This window comes from Dermacentor silvarum, chromosome 1, assembly GCF_013339745.2.
Source record: "Dermacentor silvarum isolate Dsil-2018 chromosome 1, BIME_Dsil_1.4, whole genome shotgun sequence".
Lineage (NCBI taxonomy): Eukaryota > Metazoa > Arthropoda > Arachnida > Ixodida > Ixodidae > Dermacentor > Dermacentor silvarum.
This window is the reverse complement of record NC_051154.1, coordinates 146,725,874-146,745,371: the sequence shown is the minus strand read 5'-3', so window position 1 is coordinate 146,745,371 and position 19,498 is coordinate 146,725,874. Positions and strand designations below refer to the sequence as shown.

At 49.6% G+C, this 19,498-nt stretch overlaps 1 protein-coding gene across 1 annotated transcript in view; it reads left to right on the top strand.

Moving 5' to 3' along the window:
• Nucleotides 1-15,071: 15,071 nt before the first annotated feature.
• LOC119436218 (terpene synthase-like) overlaps nt 15,072-19,498 on the top strand; it is a 58,935-nt gene continuing 54,508 nt past the window's right edge. Inside the window, exon 1 of the mRNA XM_049656298.1 lies at nt 15,072-15,099. The gene's annotated coding sequence lies outside the window, so the exon portion shown is untranslated. The remainder of the gene's footprint in view (nt 15,100-19,498) is intronic.

The following is a 19,498-nucleotide window of genomic DNA, read 5'->3' as shown; positions in this document are numbered from 1 at the left end:
AGATCACTCGATCTGTACGGCCCAAAGTACCGTCTTAGCAGTTTTTCGGAAAGTCCACGACGGTGTATGGGTATCCAAACCCATACTTTATCGCCGGGAGTTTAGAAAACGGACCTGTATCGAAGATCGTACCGTTCTGCATTGTGGTCTTGCTGATAGCAGATACGTGCGCAGGCAAGCTGTCTGGCTTCTTCGGCGCGCTGAGTAAATTCGACAACGTCGGTAGGTATGTCGTCACACTCGTGCGGCAGCATGGCATCCAACGTCGTCGTGGCTTTGTGACCGTGGACCAAGCTGAAGGGTGTCATTCGAGTAGTTTCTTGTCGAGCGGTATTGTATGCGAAAGTTACGTAGGGCAAAATCTGATCCCAGTTTTTGTGTTCCACGTCGACGTACATGCATAGCATGTCTACGAGGGTCTTATTAAGCCGCTCGGTTAGTCCGTTGGTCTGGGGATGATATGCGGTTGTTTTCCGGTGGCTTGTACCACTTACTGTGAGAACCCAGTCAAGAAGTTCTGCAGTGAAGGCAGTTCCCCTGTCTGTGATGACTACTTTTGGGGCGCCGTGCCGAAGGACGATGTTTTAGATGAAAAAATGAGCCGCTTCGGCTGCTGAGCTTTAGTCTCCGCGTAGCGCGTCAGGTAATCAGTTACGACAATGATCCATTTGTTGCCGGCTGTAGGACTTGGAAATGGGCCCAGGAAATCCATTCCAACTTGGGTGAAAGGCTGTGCTGGTACCTCGACTGGATGTAAGAGACCTGCAGGCTTGCCGGGAGGTGCTTTGCGTCATTGGCAGTCGGCACATGTTTGTACTTATGTTTCACAGCAGCGGGTAGCTTTGGCCTATAGTACTTGCGTCGGAGTTGGGACAGTGTTCTCGTGTAGCCTAGATGACCTGCGGTGGCTTCATTGTGGCATGCTGTTAGTATTTCTTTTCGAAGTGATGCCGGTACGACAAGCAGGTACGTGCTGCCGCTGGCAGAAAAGCTCTTCTTATAGAGAACATCATTCCGCAGACAAAACGACGGCAGTCCCCTGGCATAGAGTCGCGGGACGTCTTTACTTCGGCCTTCCGGGAAATTAATGAGTGGGAGCAGCTCTGGGTCGTGGCGCTGCTCCTGTGAAAGGGTGACGGCGTCAACGACTCCCAAAAATGCAGCGTCCACGTCCACGTCATCGGTGCCTGTGGGCTCAACGGGTGACCGCGAAAGGCAGTCGGCGTCGGTGTGCCTCTTCCCTGATTTGTAAATTATGGTCATGTCAAACTCCTGTAGCCTAAGACTCCAGCGTGCCAGACGGCAAGATGGATCTTTCAAGTTAGTCAGCCAACAAAGAGAATGATGATCGCTGACAACCTTGAATGAACGGCCGTACAAATACGGGCGAAATTTGGTAACCACCCACACCACGGCGAGACATTCCTTCTCGGTAGTCGAGTAGTTTTCCTCCGTACGAAAGAGAGTTCGGCTGGCATAGGGGATTACTTTTTCGGAACCGCCTTGCCACTGCACCAACGGCCCCCAGACCAACATTGCTCGCATCGGTGTGAAGTTCTCTAGGGGCTTCCAGGTCAAAGTGCGCAAGAACTGGATGCGTTTGCAGGCGCTGGCGTAGTTCGTCAAATGCTACTTGCTCATTTTCACCCCACAGAAAGGGAACATTGTCTTGTGTAAGGCGTGTTAACCAGGCAGCAATACGTGAGAAGTTCGCAATGAACCACCGGTAATAGGGGCACAGCCCCAAGAAGCGCCTCACTGCCTTCTTGTCGGGCGGTGTGGGGAACTTTGCCACAGCGTCTATTTTGTCTGGGTCAGGTCGTACACCCTCGTAACTGACGACGTAGCCGAGGAAGCATAGTTCACTAAAACCAAAATGACATTTATCGGACTTTAACGTCAGGCCAGCCGAGCGTGTGGCTTGAGGAACAGTGAGTAACCGGCTTAGGTGCTCCTCGAATGTAGCTGAGAACACTATGACGTCGTCTAAATAGACCAAGCAAGTTTGCGACTTCAGGCCTGATAGTAGGGTGTCCATTAGACGCTGAAAAGTGGCAGGCGCTAAGCACAGACCTAAAGGAAGTACCTTAAATTCGTAAAGACCGTCGGGGGTCACGAAGGCCGTTTTCTCACGATCTCTCTCATCGACCTCTATCTGCCAATACCCGCTTCGGAGGTCCATTGATGAAAAATAACTTGCATGCCGCAGCCTGTCCAGCGAATCGTCTATGCGTGGCAGCGGGTAGACGTCTTTCTTCGTGACTTGGTTTAATTTGCGGTAATCGATGCAGGAAGCGCAAGCTGCCGTCTTTCTTTTTGACCAAGACCACGGGTGACGCCCAGGGACTGTTCGAAGGCTGTGTCACGTCATCCTCGAGCATCTTGGTCACTTGCTTTTGAATCTCTTCACGTTCCTTTGGAGCTACACGGTAGGGGTTTTGTCGAATCGGCCTCGTGGTATCATCCGTGATTATACAGTGCTTGGTCAGTGGTGCTTGTTTCACCTTTGACGTAGTCGAAAAGCAATCTTCGAACTGGTGTATCAGCTCAAAGAGGCGCTGGCTCTCAGAAGGCGACAGGGTGGAGCTGACGTCGACAGACAAATGTGTCGAGGCCGGAACGGTCGTTTCTTGACGTTGTACCGCCAAACAATCTTTTACTTGGGTGACTTCGTCGCAGTACGCAATCGCGCGGTGCCCTTCTGGATGTGACGGCGTTCGTTGCTGAAGTTCGTGAGAAGGACTTCCGCATGTCCATGAATCGTGTCGAGTAGGCCTCTAGCATTCGAAACGCCTTGGGTTAGCAATAGTGCAACGATTTGCTCCGCGATCACATCCCCATGGTAAGGCTTCTGGCACGAGACAGAAACAAGGCGGCAGGAGCGCGGTTGATTGGCCAAATCGTCGGTTATTCGCAGACACTCATGTTGCCCGTCATGAATGGTGTCGACATAGGGGCTTTCAGAGAACGTCACCATACAGGCCGGAATGTTTATGACGGCGCCGTGATCTCGCAGAAAATCCATCCTCAAGATGGGGTCTTTGCAGCAGTCGGGGAGAATGACGAAAGTGGCAACGAAGCTGGAATCACCGATGTGGATTAGAGTGGTGCATGTTCCCGTTGGTGTCATTAACTGGCCACCGGCACTTATTATGTGTGGCCCGGTCCACGGCGTCTTCACTTTTCGAATGCGGTCGGCCAGCTCTTGCCGCATGATTGAGAAGTCTGCGCCAGTGTCAACCAGTGCTGTGACGTGATGGCCATCTATCAGAATGCTAAGATCGGCACGAGTAACGTCGTCGGCGTTAGTATTCGTCATCGTCGTATCGTCTTCTTGGGTAGCGTGGGGGGTATTTTTGGCGTCTCGACACTGGGCAACCTTCCCCCCGGAGGTGGCTGCCGTTAGTTTCCCCGGCGCGGACTAGGGGAACGACCACCCCTGACGACGTCAGCGAAACTCTGGCGGTTTAGGGAAGTGTAACGCACAGGTGACGGGGACTGCAAGCGACGACGTGGGGAAGCTGCTTGGCTGGTCGACAGGTGATCACGGTTCGGGGCACAACGATCATCAAAGCGCAGAGAAGCGGCAGGCGAAAAGCTTGCCACCCCAGCCTCTCGATGGGGACAGTAACGGGCAATGTGGCCAGGTTCTCCACCGTGGAAACAGAGTGGTCGACAGTCGGCCGTGCGCCACAAGTCAGTATGGCGAACAGGAGGTCGTCTCACAGACTCCCGTTGCCACCATGGCACGGGAACGGTCCGAGGCTGAAATGGCGGTACCTCCGGTGAAGGGGGATAACGGCGGATCACGTCGGCATAGCTCAATGGACGTGCCTCAGGGCATGGAGCTGGTGAGGAGAAGGCTTGCCGCAACTCTTGGCGCACGACTTCGGCAACAGAAACGACTGGAGACTCCGTAGGACGAATGCCGAGGGCTCGCAGCTCTTCACGCAGAATGACTCTAATCATTTCCCGTAAGGAAGTCTGGTCAACACCCTGAGCTGCGGCGCTTATTGGTGTGTTGTTGGGTAGGCAGTCAAAGTGGTGGTAACGTTGCTGAAGTGCCCGCTCAATGATAGTCGATTCTTTGATGAAGTCGTCAAACGTTGTGGGCGGGTTTCGTACAAGGCCTGCAAACAGCGGTTCCTTAATTCCCTGCATAAGATGACGCACCTTCTTCGCCTCGGTCATATCTGGGTCAGCTCGGCGAAACAGACGGGCCATATCCTCCGCATACATGACGATTCGTTCGGCTTCTGTACGTACTCGAGCCTCAATAAGTTGTTGCGGGTAATCCCGCTGGTCCGAGCTTACGAATGTATCGAGGAGCTGACGCCGAAAATTGCCCCACGTGTGGAAGCTCGCTTCCCTGTTCTCGTACCATGTGCGAGCACTCTTTTCGAGCGCGAAATAAGCATGGGTGAGTTTCTGTCGTTCGGTCCAGTGAATGACATTAGCGACCCGCTCGTACTGATCGATCCAGTTCTCGACATCTTCGAAAGCATCACCATGGAAGGTTGCGGGAACGCGAGGCTGTTCAAGAGTCACCTGGGAAAGGCTCGGCGCCGTCTGAGAAGAAGGATGAGTGGCCGATGGTGTAGGAACTGCCACGCTGGTGGGAATCGCAACGGAAGGAAATTCCGGGCTCAGGCCGAGCAGGCGCCGACTGAATCGGTGGATTGGAGTCGTGACGAGAGGTGGAGCATCCGGACTGGGTGCACGGGGTCTGATAGAGGTTGAACACGTGATGTTCAAGCACCTCCACCAGTGTCGCAACGTCAAAAACAGAGGTCGCACAGCCCTGATCAAGAGGAATAGCAGCAGGTTACCTTTTTGTCTTGTCTTGTTTCCTAAACTTTGCATCATACCTACTTTTTAATACTGTGCGCTACTGCGACTTCTTCTTCGCCGATAGCCGCGCCTTGATAGAAACGCTCATGCCTGCTCGCATAGTCCTCCTTTTCATCGGAGTGCAGGCGCGGCAATATGCTGGATACCTGACCACAGGGGTATTGAGGGTAATTTGTTAGCAGACCAAATGGCCACAACAATTGCATCGCAAGCTACTCCTACTGCTCCTGTCCCTGCCACATACCTGAAGCTTTTTTTACGCAAGAAACTGTGCAGCCACTGGCAACGCTTGTGGTACGCTGAAACAAATAATAAGCTTCACGTGATTAAACCACAGGTAGGTTTCTGGCCCAGTAGCGCACCCAGGATCTCTGCCAGGGGGGGGGGGTTGAATTTGTGTGTGTGTGTGTGGGGGGGGGGGGGGGAGCACGCACTTTGCATAATATGCAATTTCCTTGCTTTAGCCAGAGGAATCCAACAGCAAATAAAATGCCTAATAATTATAATAATAATGAGACCAAGGATGATGACGATATGTTTATTTCTTCAGCGTTTTACTCAAAGTAATTACAGAGTGATATGAATACATACTAGGCAATGATAGGGGTTTTTTGTTGATCAGGTAAATTCGACCTCAAGCCACCTTCTGAATTGTAATGACAATGTGAACAGAGCGCTGAAGGTACACGTTGGACTGGTGGGGCTGGACGCGTGGGGAGGGGGAGTCTAGAACCCCCCGATCCCCCCCCCCCCCCCCCCCCCCGTCGATCCGCCAGTGTTCTGGCCCTCCACAACGAAAACGCGACGAATTGATGTCTTGTTCTGTCGACTGCGTATAGGGCACACATTTGGTACACATAATTACCTACTCACTAGCAGCGAACCTCCACTATTTGGAATATGTGGGAAAAGGCTCACCATCCTTCACGTCCTTGTGGAGTGTAAGAAAGGAGAAACCGAACGGAAAAAGCACTTTGCACAAGCCTTTCGTTACCATATCCCTCTGCATCCAGCACTTTTCCTGGGCTCCGAACCATTTTTTTATGTGACAGCATGCAGTTCTGAAATGCCTAAACGATGTAGTGCTACATGTTATTAGCCCAGGAATGTCGTAGCGCACCCTCTGATCAGAGGGTGCTCCTGCGATAGTATGTAGTTTTTGTAGAGCACATGCCTCCGTACCCTTGCCTTTAAGGGCCCTCGTGAGGCTGTAGTGCTATATAGTTCCATACTCCTAAATTTTATTCTATGATCGTTCTATAACGTATATTTTACAGACAAGCACACCTCACTGTCATATTCATTATTTTATACCTATCTATTTTACGCACTTCACAGCGACTCTTTTTTAGGCCCTTTTACAGCCAAGTAACGTCTACCTATTGCAATAGATCCGCCCATCGCATTGACAGATCACTGTCACCATGCACATCACCACTTGCATGGCACTCTTTGGCCATATCTGGCCCTTGCGCCATAAAACCCCATACATCATTACTATAGATTCATGGCAACGCTGTCAAAATCAATGGCGTCTTGGCGAGCCAGTAAGGGGTACTTCAGGCGCAAACCAGATTGCGTTTTTTGAGTTTTTCTGCCTTAATTCTCACGCTAAAAGGGCTATTTCTGAAGCGTAATGTACTAACAGTGGCTAACGTTTTTCTTTAGTGTACCTTTAGGAGTTCAAATTGTTCGCCTATAGCTTAAAATCTTGTGAATGAATTTATTTGTCGGAAGTAACACCTCAAAATTCTTAAAAATTAAATTAAATCATGGGGTTTTACGTGCCAAAACCACGATCTGATTATGAGACACGCCGTAGTGGGGAACTCCGGAAGTTTAGACCACCTGGGGTTCTTTAACGTGTACGTAAATCTAAGAACACGGGTGTTTTCGCATTTCGGCCCCATCGAAATGCAGCCGCCGTGGCCGGGATTTGATCCCGCGACCTCGTGCTCAGCAGCCCAACACCACAGCCACTGAGCAACCACGGCGGGTACCTCAAAATTATTACTCTAGAATTGCGTCAATTAGATTATGCTGCCATGCAGATAGCTTGTCACCTTGAATATGACAGCATAAAGACTTGTATTGAAATTGAGAGTCAAGGAAAACAAGGAATTTGTGTAAAGGCTTTTCTTGTTCGAACGAGACAGAAAGCCAAGTCAAGCTGTTCTTTGTACAGAAAAGATACTGGTGGAATGGTTTCTAAAATACAAAAAGGGGAAGGGAAGCGGTGACTCTCCTGCCACCACGCTGAAAAATCAGATGATACTACTATTTGATAGCTATTAGGAGACGGGCGCATATTAACAGACTAAAAAAAAAAATTCTGGAGTGGTACGTGACAAAATCACGATGCGATTATGATGCACGCCGTAGTGGGGGAGTCCGGAATAATTTTGATCCCCAGGGGTTTTTTAACGTGCGCTCAATGCACGGTACACGGGCGTTTTTGCATTTCGCCCCATCGAAATGCGGCCGCCGTGGCTGGGTTTCGATCCTGCAACCTCGGGCTTAGCAGCCTAATGCCAAAGCCAGCTGCGCCACCACGGCGGGTTCATATTAACGCACTGCACAGACCAACGAGACAGGCCGAGCGCATGTGTATCTGTTAATTCGAGCCACACTTCTACTAGCTATATGCATCACCAACTAGCCCAACAAGAAGTGCTCTGATGCGCTTTCTTTGACGCCGAGTAACACAAGCGCAGCGTAGCTAAGGTACTCAAAAATGCTGCACTCAACTGCCAAGCTCTCGGCTCACGTGCACTTTAGCACTGGTTAAGGACCCGCCGCAGTGGCTCAGTCAGCTAAGGCGTTGCGCAGCTGAGCACGAGGTCGCGTGATCGAATCCCGGCCGCTTTTCGATGGAGGTGAAATGCAAATACGCCCGCGTGCTTGTGTTGTAGTGCACGTCAAAGAACCCCAGGTGGTCAAAATTATCCGGAGCCCTCCACTACGGCGTGCCTCATAATCAGAACTGGTTTTTGCACGTAAATTTTAAGCCCCAAAAAGAACTCTCTGTTCTGCTTGCCGACTGAGATGGCATTGCTTATCGACATTGGCAGACGGCAAGGAATCCGATGTGGCTTTAAGAACCGATTTTTAAAAAATCATTACGAATGAGAGCTTTACCGGGACTGCCCTTGTCGCTTTTTATTTCTTCATTTTTTTAAAATCTGTGATAGGTCGGATCCTGTGTCACGCGGTGTGTGACGCGTGTCGCGGCTGTGTTTCGCAGCAACAAACAATGGAGATGCTGCAGCATCCATCCACCATCAAAAATGTTACAGAAACTGGAGGAAACAATATGTCGTCTGCATGTACAGTCGCGAGCAAAAGTTTGGGGGCCAAAGGTGCCGAGATTTTTTTTTTTTTTTCGCACCCTGAGCATATATACCGGCTGAAATCAAGAGCGCACACATATGTGCGCGTGTTTGACCAATACAGTGTATTAAAGCTGCTCTAGAACATAATGTTTTGCTGATGCCATGGCTCCAAAAGTTTGGTCGCGACTGTATATTCTCACAAAGGGACACCAACTTAACTTTCGCATAATTCACATCCATCCACTTCTTTTTAGTTCGGTAAATTTGGACCGTCAGTCTTTTTTTTCCCCGCTTTTTAGGTCATGTTAAAAAAAAACGAGAAGTAACTGTTTTCTCTCAAAAATTATTTCTTTTGTCCGAGCCGTCACATCTCTAGCGCATACAGAGACGCATAAGCGCAAACTCGTACGTATCTGAGGAACCAAATGTCGCAGCGCGCTGGAAATTGTAAGCAATGTGGGAGCGAGAAAGGTAAACTTATTGAGCTGTTTTTATTGTTGTAATACACAGCTCCATGTCATTAACATGTTTCTAATTTTTAAGCTGTGCACATGGCTGCAGTCGGTTTTTTCTACCTAGATGTTGGCGCAAGTTTGCCACGTTATGTGTGTGTGTACTTGGTTCTATGCCCCCCTTACTCAATGCCCCATGTAGGAGTGTTGTAAGGTATTTTACAAATAAATAAATAAGTAAGTAAATAAATATCGCTGAGGCAAAGTTGCAAGCGTGGAGTTAATTAGCTGCGTTGTGAGAAATTACGTCAGGTTCGGTAATTGCATGTTTGCCCGAACCCACTTTGAGGATCTGTAGAAGCACCGCCAGATAACTACATTAGTTTGTAAAGCGAAAAGCTCCAACTAATAAAGCACATATACCTCCGAAAACGTGCCGGCGAAATGAGAATGTTGTTATGCGAAGGTAAGGAGCCACAAAACATTCTCAAAATTGTGCTAGGTAATGGCCAGTAGACTAAAACGCTTGCCAGTTGAAGGAACTATAGAGTATATTGGTTTGATAATTTGCAGCAATAAAGTGTATTTGGAAAGGAAAAGGGGTTCGGGAGTGTCAATGCACGCACTAACAGCTTCGCGGAAAATAGACCGATTTCGCAACGTCGCACTGTAGCCACGCTCGCTAATACTTTTTGCTGCACATACACTGTTTGCCTGGACTTTATTTCGTGATCACAATTTAGTTAACTGAAAGCAGAACTTGCAACACTCGATCATGGTGCACACGCACCAAGCGTTCGTGGCAGCCTATTTATCCGTTTAATATTCATCATCCATAGAAGCCCTTTTTTTATATCTCTGGTAACTAAAAACATTTGTCAGCCATTTGTCGAATGATTAGAGCACTGGTGGACGCAGCGCCGAGTCATTTTGCAAAAGTCACACCAATGCCGGCGAGGTGCACGACGGCTGCTGACCGCGCACGTAGGTGCCTAAAAAAGGTGGAGCGTGCCTATATAGATCATTCGTTTCGAGTGGGTATTGCCGTCATCGACCACTTCAAGGAATGCCGCCACCCTGCACGGAGCGGGGGAGGAGGCGAGCATTGACGCACCCTTATAGGGTCATTCGTTTTCGGGCTTTATGTTTCCTAAAACTGAGGAGGTGAAAATCGGGTGTTATTTTTTAAAGAGGAATACCGTGGAGAAATCGGGGTATTCGTTGTGTGGCAGCCCCAACTTGGGAATTTTTCCGGTAGTTTCATAAGCGATTAACAGAGGCAATGGTCTCCTTTTGGACGCAAAGGTTTCATTTAAACAAGCCATATCACTCACGGGAACATAATTGCAATGACAAAAAGAGAGCTTCTTACAAGTAATGTGAAAAAGAGCTGCTCACAAGAAACCACATAAACAAAAGCAAGAAATAGAGACGTGCTTGGCGACGCCTTGTTTACTTTGTTCTCTGAACTTATTTTTCAACTAAGGAAAAAAAAAATAACTTCCCGCAGAATCACGATCACTGTCGACGTTAATGCGATTCGTATTCAAGCACATAACCACACACCGTATATTGCTGAAAACACCCATATTTAGCATCTGTAGTCGTGATTCTGAGAGAGAGAGAGAGAGAGAGAAACGAAGAGGCAAAGGTAGGGAGGTTAAACAAGGACGTACCTGGTTGGCTACCCTGCACTCGGGGAAGGGGAAGAATAGATAAGAAGGAAAGAGAAGAAAAAATGTCGCAGTTTCGCCCGAAAGGCGAAGCATCAATTGCGATAGCAAATTGGTAGAGAGCTATTCGGAGTAGGGATAGTAGAGTAGTTTTATCGGCCGCATAAACTTGGACACATTCGCTTTCTAACTGAATTGACAAGCGTGGTGTCATCGCGCACAAGCAAACATGAATAGATCACACTGAATGACCGCAGACAACGACTGTCAAAACGCTGGCGCGGCCGCTGCAGCGGGCGAAGAATCGTGCGGTCTATCGCTTCAACGGAAACTGAGCGGCGAATGGACAGCGGATAAAGGTCAGAGCCGTGTGGAGCACGGTGGTGTGGAGACAAGGCCAGTCGAGCCCGGCCGTGGTGGAGATAAAGAGACGGTGCGGGCGACGGCACCACAGCCAGTGCAAGCGTATTTGTTGGCAGAGTAGAAGCTGCACCCCCCGTCCCTCCCGCGCTGCCTCCCCGCTTTTTTTTTCTTTTCTCTTTTTTTTCTTTTTTTTTTTTTTTTTTTGCTTTCGCGTGGGAGATTGCGTTGGCAGTTCTCCTTGCGCTGGGTTGCAAGATAAGCATTTGGTGCCGTAGCACAGCGTCGCCCCGCCTCCCTTCCCCCCATACCCCCACGGCCTTTTGGGCGACAATCGCGTTTGCTTTCCGCCGTGCGTTGGCTCTCCGTGATAGCGCGCGTCCCCCGCGCGCTACGGCGCGCGGCGACGATTTTATCGCCCTTGGAATCTATACGGAACCTGACGGCGACGACGACGCCGACGGCAAAAATCCCGTTGAAGTGTCCATATAATTGCTATCGCAATAAAATAATGGAATTTCCATTACTGTCTCCGGGATCGGCCCACCTTGCTTTGAGACTCGCTCACCAGGGTCGGCCATCACCATGACGGCGTGACAACGACGCAGTAACGACGATGAAATGACGAAGAATGAATGACGTTGATGGAACGACGAAGGCGGTATGGCCACAATGGCAGGACGACAATGGGTTGACGATTCTGAAACGATGAAGGTGGTACAACGAAGACAGCGTGACCACGACGGCATGAGGACGAGCGTATGACGACGATGGCGTGACGACAAGGGAGTTAAAAGAGTTAAATGCCGATTTTGCCATAAGAACCATGACGACATTTCAAGATGGTTCTTATGAACTACTATATACGACGGCATAATGACCGCGAGCACGAAGCTAGTGGCCCAAGACAACTTGGATCACTGGGTCGGCGTACGATAGAGATATTCAATATGCCTGAAGTAGGCAAAGAAGGCTAATCACATTTAAAAAAAATATTGCCTTGACATGGGAGGTTAGAATAACTTCTAAATAACATGTTAAATGGGACGTTAAGGCGAGGGAAGGAGAGCGTGCGCGCGGTGCGCGCTATACTCGGCAGAGAGAAATATAAATTGTCGCAGTTTCACCTGAAAGGCGAAGCATCAATTGCGATAGCAAATTTGTAGAGAGCTATACGGAGTAATGATGTTAGCTTTATCAGCTGTATAAACTTGGACATGCAGCAGCACCGGCAACACGCAGAACTATTGTCGACGCCGTCGGCGTTTTGCCCGCGTTCGCTCAAAATGCGTGCGGCGTTGGTGACCGTTGCCGGAGCTTCTGATATAAATAGGCACTTGGTGCCGCAGGTAAACCTCGCCTCCTTCCCTTACCTCCCCCCTCCTCCCCCTCCCCCACGGCCTCTCGCGCGTCGGAAGAAGGCGCGTTTGCTCTACATATATGGTGATTGTAAAGGAGGAAAGAGACGCTTACTTCTGCAGCCCTTAAGCGAGCACGGCGTGCGTGGCTCTGCTATTGCAAACACCAGAGACCAGCGGAGCTGGGGAAAGCCTAGTAAAGTAGTGGCAAACCACACACTTAGACTGCGTAGTATTGCGAGTAATTCAACCGGCCACCTTCACGAGCCTCCGGATCTTCATTTCTTCGCCTACGTGAGCTCTCAGCTTCCCTCAATCTAAACTCGGGATGTTCTCTTCTGCGACGCTTGGTTTCAGCTTCCCTAGCGTTCAGTCTTTCGGAAGTGACGAGTGTCCAGTTCTCTGGTTGAAACCTGCCGAGCCTCCGCTAGAGGCATCGGCTGCAGTCACGGACACCTCTCGCGTTCGGCGCGAACGCGGGGAAATGCGGTCGGCGTCGACAGCAGCTCTACGCGTCCCACTGCCACCTGCCTCACTCCTCTTCTCCACCTCGCATCCGCTATGCTGCGCGATGCTGTGTTTATACTCTGCTTTCACTCTCTCTCAGCTCTCTCTCCCCCAGCTCGGCGAAGCTGCGAACGACGGAATAATCATTATAGCGAGCGAACAGCTGTCGCTGCTCCACTCAGTCTCTACATGCGCGATACCCAGACCGATTGCCCTCCTCGTGCAAACTTTGCGGTAAACCAGGAGACTTCCTACACACCCTCCTCACATGCCCCACCTTCCCTCATCCCCCATCACAGACCGTGGCAGAGTCTTACTGGGAGACTCTTTGACCTGCACTTCCCCTCAAGACCAGCGCCGGATCATCTCCAGTGCTATGAGAAGGATTGCGCTCCAAGGGCTCTCCTTCGCTTTATAAGGGTGCCTCCTCACAGTAAGGGAGCACCCGAGTGCCATGTAGGGGGCTTCGCCCCCCACCATCAATGGAAATAAAAGTTTCTACTACCACCACTCTGTTTTCCTTTCTCCTCTAAGCCACGCCCACTCACATGCTGAGCTCTATCGTTCTCCTCTCCACTCTCCCTCGCCACACGTAGCATAGCTGTTTTTTTCCCTTTTCGTCTCGCGCCTAGCATTCCTCCTCTCCACTTCGCTGGGCATTTTCCGATCTAAGCCGGGCACGGCTGGAGCTCAAGCTTAAACAGCTCCGCTGTGAAAACACAAATATTAGTGCACACGGACACACTTCACAAGATCTGTACCTGATGTTTTTTTCCTTATCTTACAAGCTGCCCTTGTTGACATACGTCATCATTTGCATTTTGAGCACTTGCTTATCTATTTTATACCTGGCGGACCTTTGAATGTAAATACCTTTGTTGATAAAACGTCGTCTCAAAGTCGCAGCAGCCGCTCGCATTTGAGAGCAACGTCAGCACTGCGTTCGCTAGGTTTTAATAGCGGGCGGTGGTGTTCTCCCAGTATATAAGTCAGTGCATGAATGCTGTTCTCGGCGCTTCATTCTAGGATATATTGTTCAAACTCATGCTCTATAGAAAGTACATCAGTACTCACAGAGAGAGATGAACCTTATTTCTCAACGACTTTCCGAGTCATCGCTGTTGGAGTCCCTCTGAGTTCCAGGTCTTGATGTTGAGTCCATTTGTTGGGATCTAATAATGTGTTTTATGTGGGCTACCACGCAGCAGTGACCATAATGTAGGGCGCAGCTCTTGCGGTGGAGTGGTCCAGCTCTTCCAAGTGTAGGGAAGGGAGGGATTTTAGAGCGAATTAAGAAGTGTGGAGAAGAGAGTGCCCTGGGGACATTCCCAGTGCGTATGGAGTGCGTTGGAGTATTCGCCACTTACTTGACACGCTGGTGTGCTACGTATATTCTCAACGTGGTGTTGGACAGCATCGTTGCGTATAGTGTGAGTCACATAGTCAATGAATGGCAGACTAAATTAGGTTTTCCAACAGGGCCATACAATAATATGATTGTCAAACGTATCATTGACATTTTTCTGCAATGTCATGTGCCACTTCGTGCGGATATTGTCGCAATATTTCTCGCAATATGATAATATTTGTTGCAATACGATATATCTTGACCACTTGCTCACACAATGCGGACAGCATTGATTGCTTTTGCTTTTACCGTTTACGAAAGGGCGGAACTTCGGCGTTGAAATCGGGTTTAACCCAATTTTCATAAATGCTGTTCGGGGTGCAAAAATGGGAAATTATCGGGTCTTGCCAGAAAACGATGGACACTAGGTATGCGCTGTAAATAAATGCGACTATATACTGTACTGGCTAGTGGACTTCAAATAATCCCTACCACTTCGACCAAAAAGAATGTCTCGAAAGCAACGGCAACGGGGGCGAGTTGGTTATACTGATCATTTTATTTTCTTCTATACCGCTGTGTGCGTAACAGGAACAATTAATTGGAATACACGGACACACTGAACGAGACATGCATTTCCTGAGTAGCTGGCCATTAATAAAGTTAGTAAAAGGAATCATGCTTTAAATAAAGAAATGGCAACGGTATTGCTAACGGAGGCATTGATTACGTGTTGCGCACGAAAACATGCAATATATGGACTTCGCAGATGCGTTCTGTTACATTTTCATATCCTTAGCTCTAACCACCTATAAAACACGTGCGTCTGGTCGAGAATAAATGAGTTCCTGCTTTGCGTTCTTTTCGTGCCATACGCGTATTCCTTGTTCCTGTTTATTACTCGGTGCAAAAAAAAAAATGTAAGCATGAACGCCGAGTGATTACGTTGAACGTATATATAATATAGGCTCAGCCATCGAGCGCAAGTGCCTCGTCTGCTATGCGCTCTCCACGATCTCCGCTTTTGCGGGAAAATACCGCAACACTGAAAACACAAACAGGAACGAGGAATGAATACTGAATGTGACGCACGGGAGGCTGCAACCGTCCTCTGTCGGCACGTTCCAACGGCACACAAGTCAAAGGAGTTGACAAGCAACGACAAGCGAGACTTGGCGCCCTCGAGCTCAGCTGGCCGGAATCTACGCTGCTAAAGAGGTTTGTGCAAAATCAGACGCGAAGCTTTTGAATGCGGCGGCATTTATAGACGCAGTTCTTCGTTCTATCTGAAGCCAAGTTTCAGTCGACAAACAAACGCGAGACAACGAAAGGCGTGAGGCAGTACGCCGGCAAGCAGTACGCGTATATGATTAAAGAGGCGCCCCCCGTTCACTGACAGCAGGGCCCAGGCACTGTCTGCGCTAGACGGCGGCGTCAGTGTGATCTGTATCGGTAGAGTAATTGCCGTAATTCCGTTTAGTCGATGGTGAACCGTCCAATCATATTAAAACCGGGCGTGTTTTTGCTTCGCGGTTTATGTAAAGAGACCAACTGAGTAGCTCATTATCGATATAGTCTTCAACCGAAGTTCGGCGCATGCTGCCCATGCCACAGGGGTTTGCGGTGCCAACCTGGGTCCTGCAGGTCACACATTGGAAGGAAGAGGAGCAGAGAGAGAGATACGGGGATTTTAGGCAGTCATAAACTGGCTGGCTACCATGCGCGGGGATAAGGGGTAGTGGGAATTAAATATTACAGAAAGAGGCAAAGAGAGAGAGAGAGAGAGAACACACACACATGATGGAGTGTTCAACGGGCGCATATGAGGATGGGGTTCATGACGCGGTTACCGGGCATGCTGGGCAGCCTTTGTCAATGACTCGATATCAGTAGATGCTGGTGGAAATTACCGGGCCAGCTCTGAAGGCAGCTGTCGCCAGAGGGCTACTGCACGCAGAAGCCAAGTACCATTGTGGCTTCCCGTTCTGGTAAAGTAAGGCTGGATCATGGCTGCAGCCAGTTCGATTGTGTAGTCGAGGGCCTGCAAGCAATTGAGCATGACCTGGTGCTGCGAGCCTGCATACCAGTCGGAATGGTCGCCGCGTGCATTCTTGATGCAAGGGACTGCCATTTTGCAAGATGGAGGAAGACGCCAGTGCTCACTTCTCTATAACAGAGGCGCCGATTCCTGGCTATACATCGGGGCTACAGTGTATATGGAGCCCTGCGCTGCACGCTGTCGAGCTGAGCGCGGAATGCAGCAGACTGAGCGTACCAGATGCCCGAACAGTATTCTAGCGTAGGGCGAACTAGGGCTGTGAAGAGGTCACGAAAAGTGCTTGGAGGCATGCCCACCGTGAACCGATAAAGCCGAGCATGCGCAGCGATTTTGACACAGCGCAGTGGACGAAAGCTTTAAATGACAGTTGGGCGCGTCTATCTCAATACCAAGTAACATATAGTTCGAAACCCGCTGCAGCACACTTTGACCTATTCGCGATGATGATGATTTATTGGCATCCCCATTGAAACGAGTCCGTGATCGACAAATAGTCACGAAGCCTGCTTGAGTTACTCAGGTATGCTATACATGCTTTCATTCTGATATTTTTGTATACATCTATTTAATCTTTTTTTCTCTTCAAAACGTCCTTGTATACCTATGCCTGTAACGGATCCACTCGTATCAATCTCTTCCCTGCTTTTTAGAGCGCAGCTCTTAGGCGCCCGTTCCTGAGTTGAGCGTCGGCGTCCCTCGGCGTAACCAAGCGACGAGCACAGCGAAGGATGAAACCGAACGCGGAGCGCAGCGGGGGATGAAAGATGGCGATAGCGAAGAGCGCGACGAGGAGCCTCCAGTGAAAGCATCAGGCGTAAAGCGGAGAAGGAGAGTATGGCGAAAGGGTAGCGTGCGCAGTAGTGCTCCGATGACGTCATTACTAAGGCATGCGGCGAGCGCTAGGCGAGCGCGTCCACCGATACCACATATAAAAAAAGCGCTGGCGTGTGCTTCGGACCCACTGTGCATTAGGGATGGGCAAAACGGCTCACTTTAGTGAGCGGCTCGGAACGGCTCAGCTCACTGAAATGAACCGGTTCATTTGAACGGCTCACCGGTTCACTTAAACGTGTAACCTGTGTTATGCATATTCTATAGTTATCTGGCTTTGAAAAAAACTATATATGCATAATTTAATAACCGTGTTATTGGTATTTTCTCTATGTTTAGAGAATATTTTTACATATATTAAGAGCGTGAATTTTTAGTTGTAATGAAACTTTTTTTTCTGATATTGGGGATATGCTTATGATACTGTGACAGGCAGAATGCGACGTACTTTTTTCAGAAAAAAAATATGTAACTTCATCGTCATTACAGAAGCTTGTCTGTTTTTGTGGTACTTTAAAATCAACTTTTGTCAAAATAAAAACACACAATGATTGTACATTATGTTTCAACTTTATTCATTTATTCACATATGTACGTTCACTATAATACGAGGAAGCTGTAATACCATGCAAAATGAATGTAGAAATCATTTCTTGAAGTAATATACAAAAATCATACGAAAGATCCACAAAACTGCCGCACGTACCTTTCGTTTTTTTTTTCTTTTTTCTCTTGAGTGCACGCGCGATACTGGCGATCATGCCATCATACGCCAGGACAAAAAAAAAGAAAAAAGAAGAAATGAAGCTCTATTACAACACAAGAGATCATTGACCTCGTTTTAATGACGTGCTAATGATACACGCTCAGAAAATGCACTGAAGTGGATGTCATAGGCGACATTTTCATGACTAGACTAATTAGCACAAATGAAGACATGAAGACCAGGACGTAAACTGTACGTTCACCTGTTGTCTTTAAAGACACGGAAGACCATCTTCGACTTGTTATTGGACCAGCGCACGATGTGCGATCGGTGAGAGTCGTGAGACATCGTTCGAACAGCAGCAGGAAACGAACGGTACCATCCTTTGCCAATTAAGACTTCTTAACTTCTCCCCTCGGTGGCATCGGGTGCCACACCATAGGACGCACAAAAAACCAAGGGAGTGCTGCTCACACAACACACTGCGAGCGAGTACAGCGCGAGCCTGCCCACACCGGCCACCATTCGTCGGTCAGAAATCGAAACCCAGCAGAAGACCCAGCTCTGACGGAACGGTTCAGCACGGCTCATTCAAGGAGAGCGAACCGGCTTCCTAACTCCGAAAGAAACGCCGCTCACTTACTGAACCACGGCTCAATCACTCTTCAAAAGAACGGCTCAAAAGATCCGGCTTGTTCCTGAGCGCTTTCTAGGAACGGTTCCTCACGCTCACTGAACGAGAGAGAGCCCAGCCGGCTTCCTCTCTCCGAAAGACCGCCGCTCACTCACTGAACCACAGCTCCCTCGCTCTTCAAAAGAGCGGCACGCTCCTGAGCGCTCAGGAGCGGGCCGGATCTCTTGAAGAGCGAGGGAGCCGTGGCGAAAAGAGCGGTGAGCGCTCAGAAGCGAGCCGGATCTTTTGAGCCGCTCTTTTGAAGAGCGAGGGAGCGGTGGTTCAGTAAGTGAGCGGCGGTTCTTTAGTTCTTTAGCCGAAGGCGAGGGGGTGAAGGCGACTCTTGCGAGGAAGGGTGGGAGGGCAGTTGCTTTCTCGTACCGCTAATAGATGGCGCGGAAGTCGCGCCCAGCAGAAGACACGGCTCTGACGGAACGCATCGGCACGGCTTTCTGAACGCGAGAGAACCGGCTCCCTTTCTCCAAAAGAACCACCGCTCATTTTTACTGAACCGCCTCTCACTCGCTCTTTAAAAAGAGCCGCTCACAAGATCCGGCTCACTCCTGAGCGACCCATCTCTACTGTGCATGCGCTACTTCGCCCATGCCGCTGCCGCTAGAGACTGCGTTCCGCGCGAGACACGCGTTCCCGTGTTCCCGCTTTCTTTCTGAACAATGAGCGATGCGACCAATGGAATTCAAAACACCTGAAGAGCTGCGCTAATTTTCGCCATAGGAACCAACGTAATCGTCGTTTTTTTTTTTTTAAGCGCCGCTCTTACGCGCCCGTTCCTGCATTGAGCGTCGACGTTGTCCATTGGCATAACCGAGCAAACGTGCACAACGAAGAATGAAAGAGCGAACGCGGAGCGCAGCGGGTGATGAAAGATGGCGATAAGGAAGAGAGCGCGAGGAAAGCGGACGAAGAGGGTATGGCGAAAGCGTGAGAAAAAAAGCGTAGTGCAGCGCAAGACGGGCGACGACCACTACGAGATGGAGTCATGCAGAGTAGCGCGCTGTCGTCTGTTCACCGATGACATGCGGCGAGCGCATCCAATGATATTATATATGGAAACAAAGCGCTGCATGAGCGGAGGTTTGTCTGTGGTGGCTGCTGTGAATCGCGCCGACGCGTCAGCCACGCGCTGCATCTCGCGATCTCCCGATGAATGAGGCAGCACGTCACCGTCACCGAACACTCATCTCTCATTGGAGGAAGCCACGCGGCGTTGCATGCTCTTCCACCAATGGAAACACCTTTTGGCGCCTCCCTCGCTTTTCTCACCTCTCTCGCTGCGGACGGCGCCAACGGCAACGTTGCAACGGTGCGAAACTGTGGAACGAGCAAA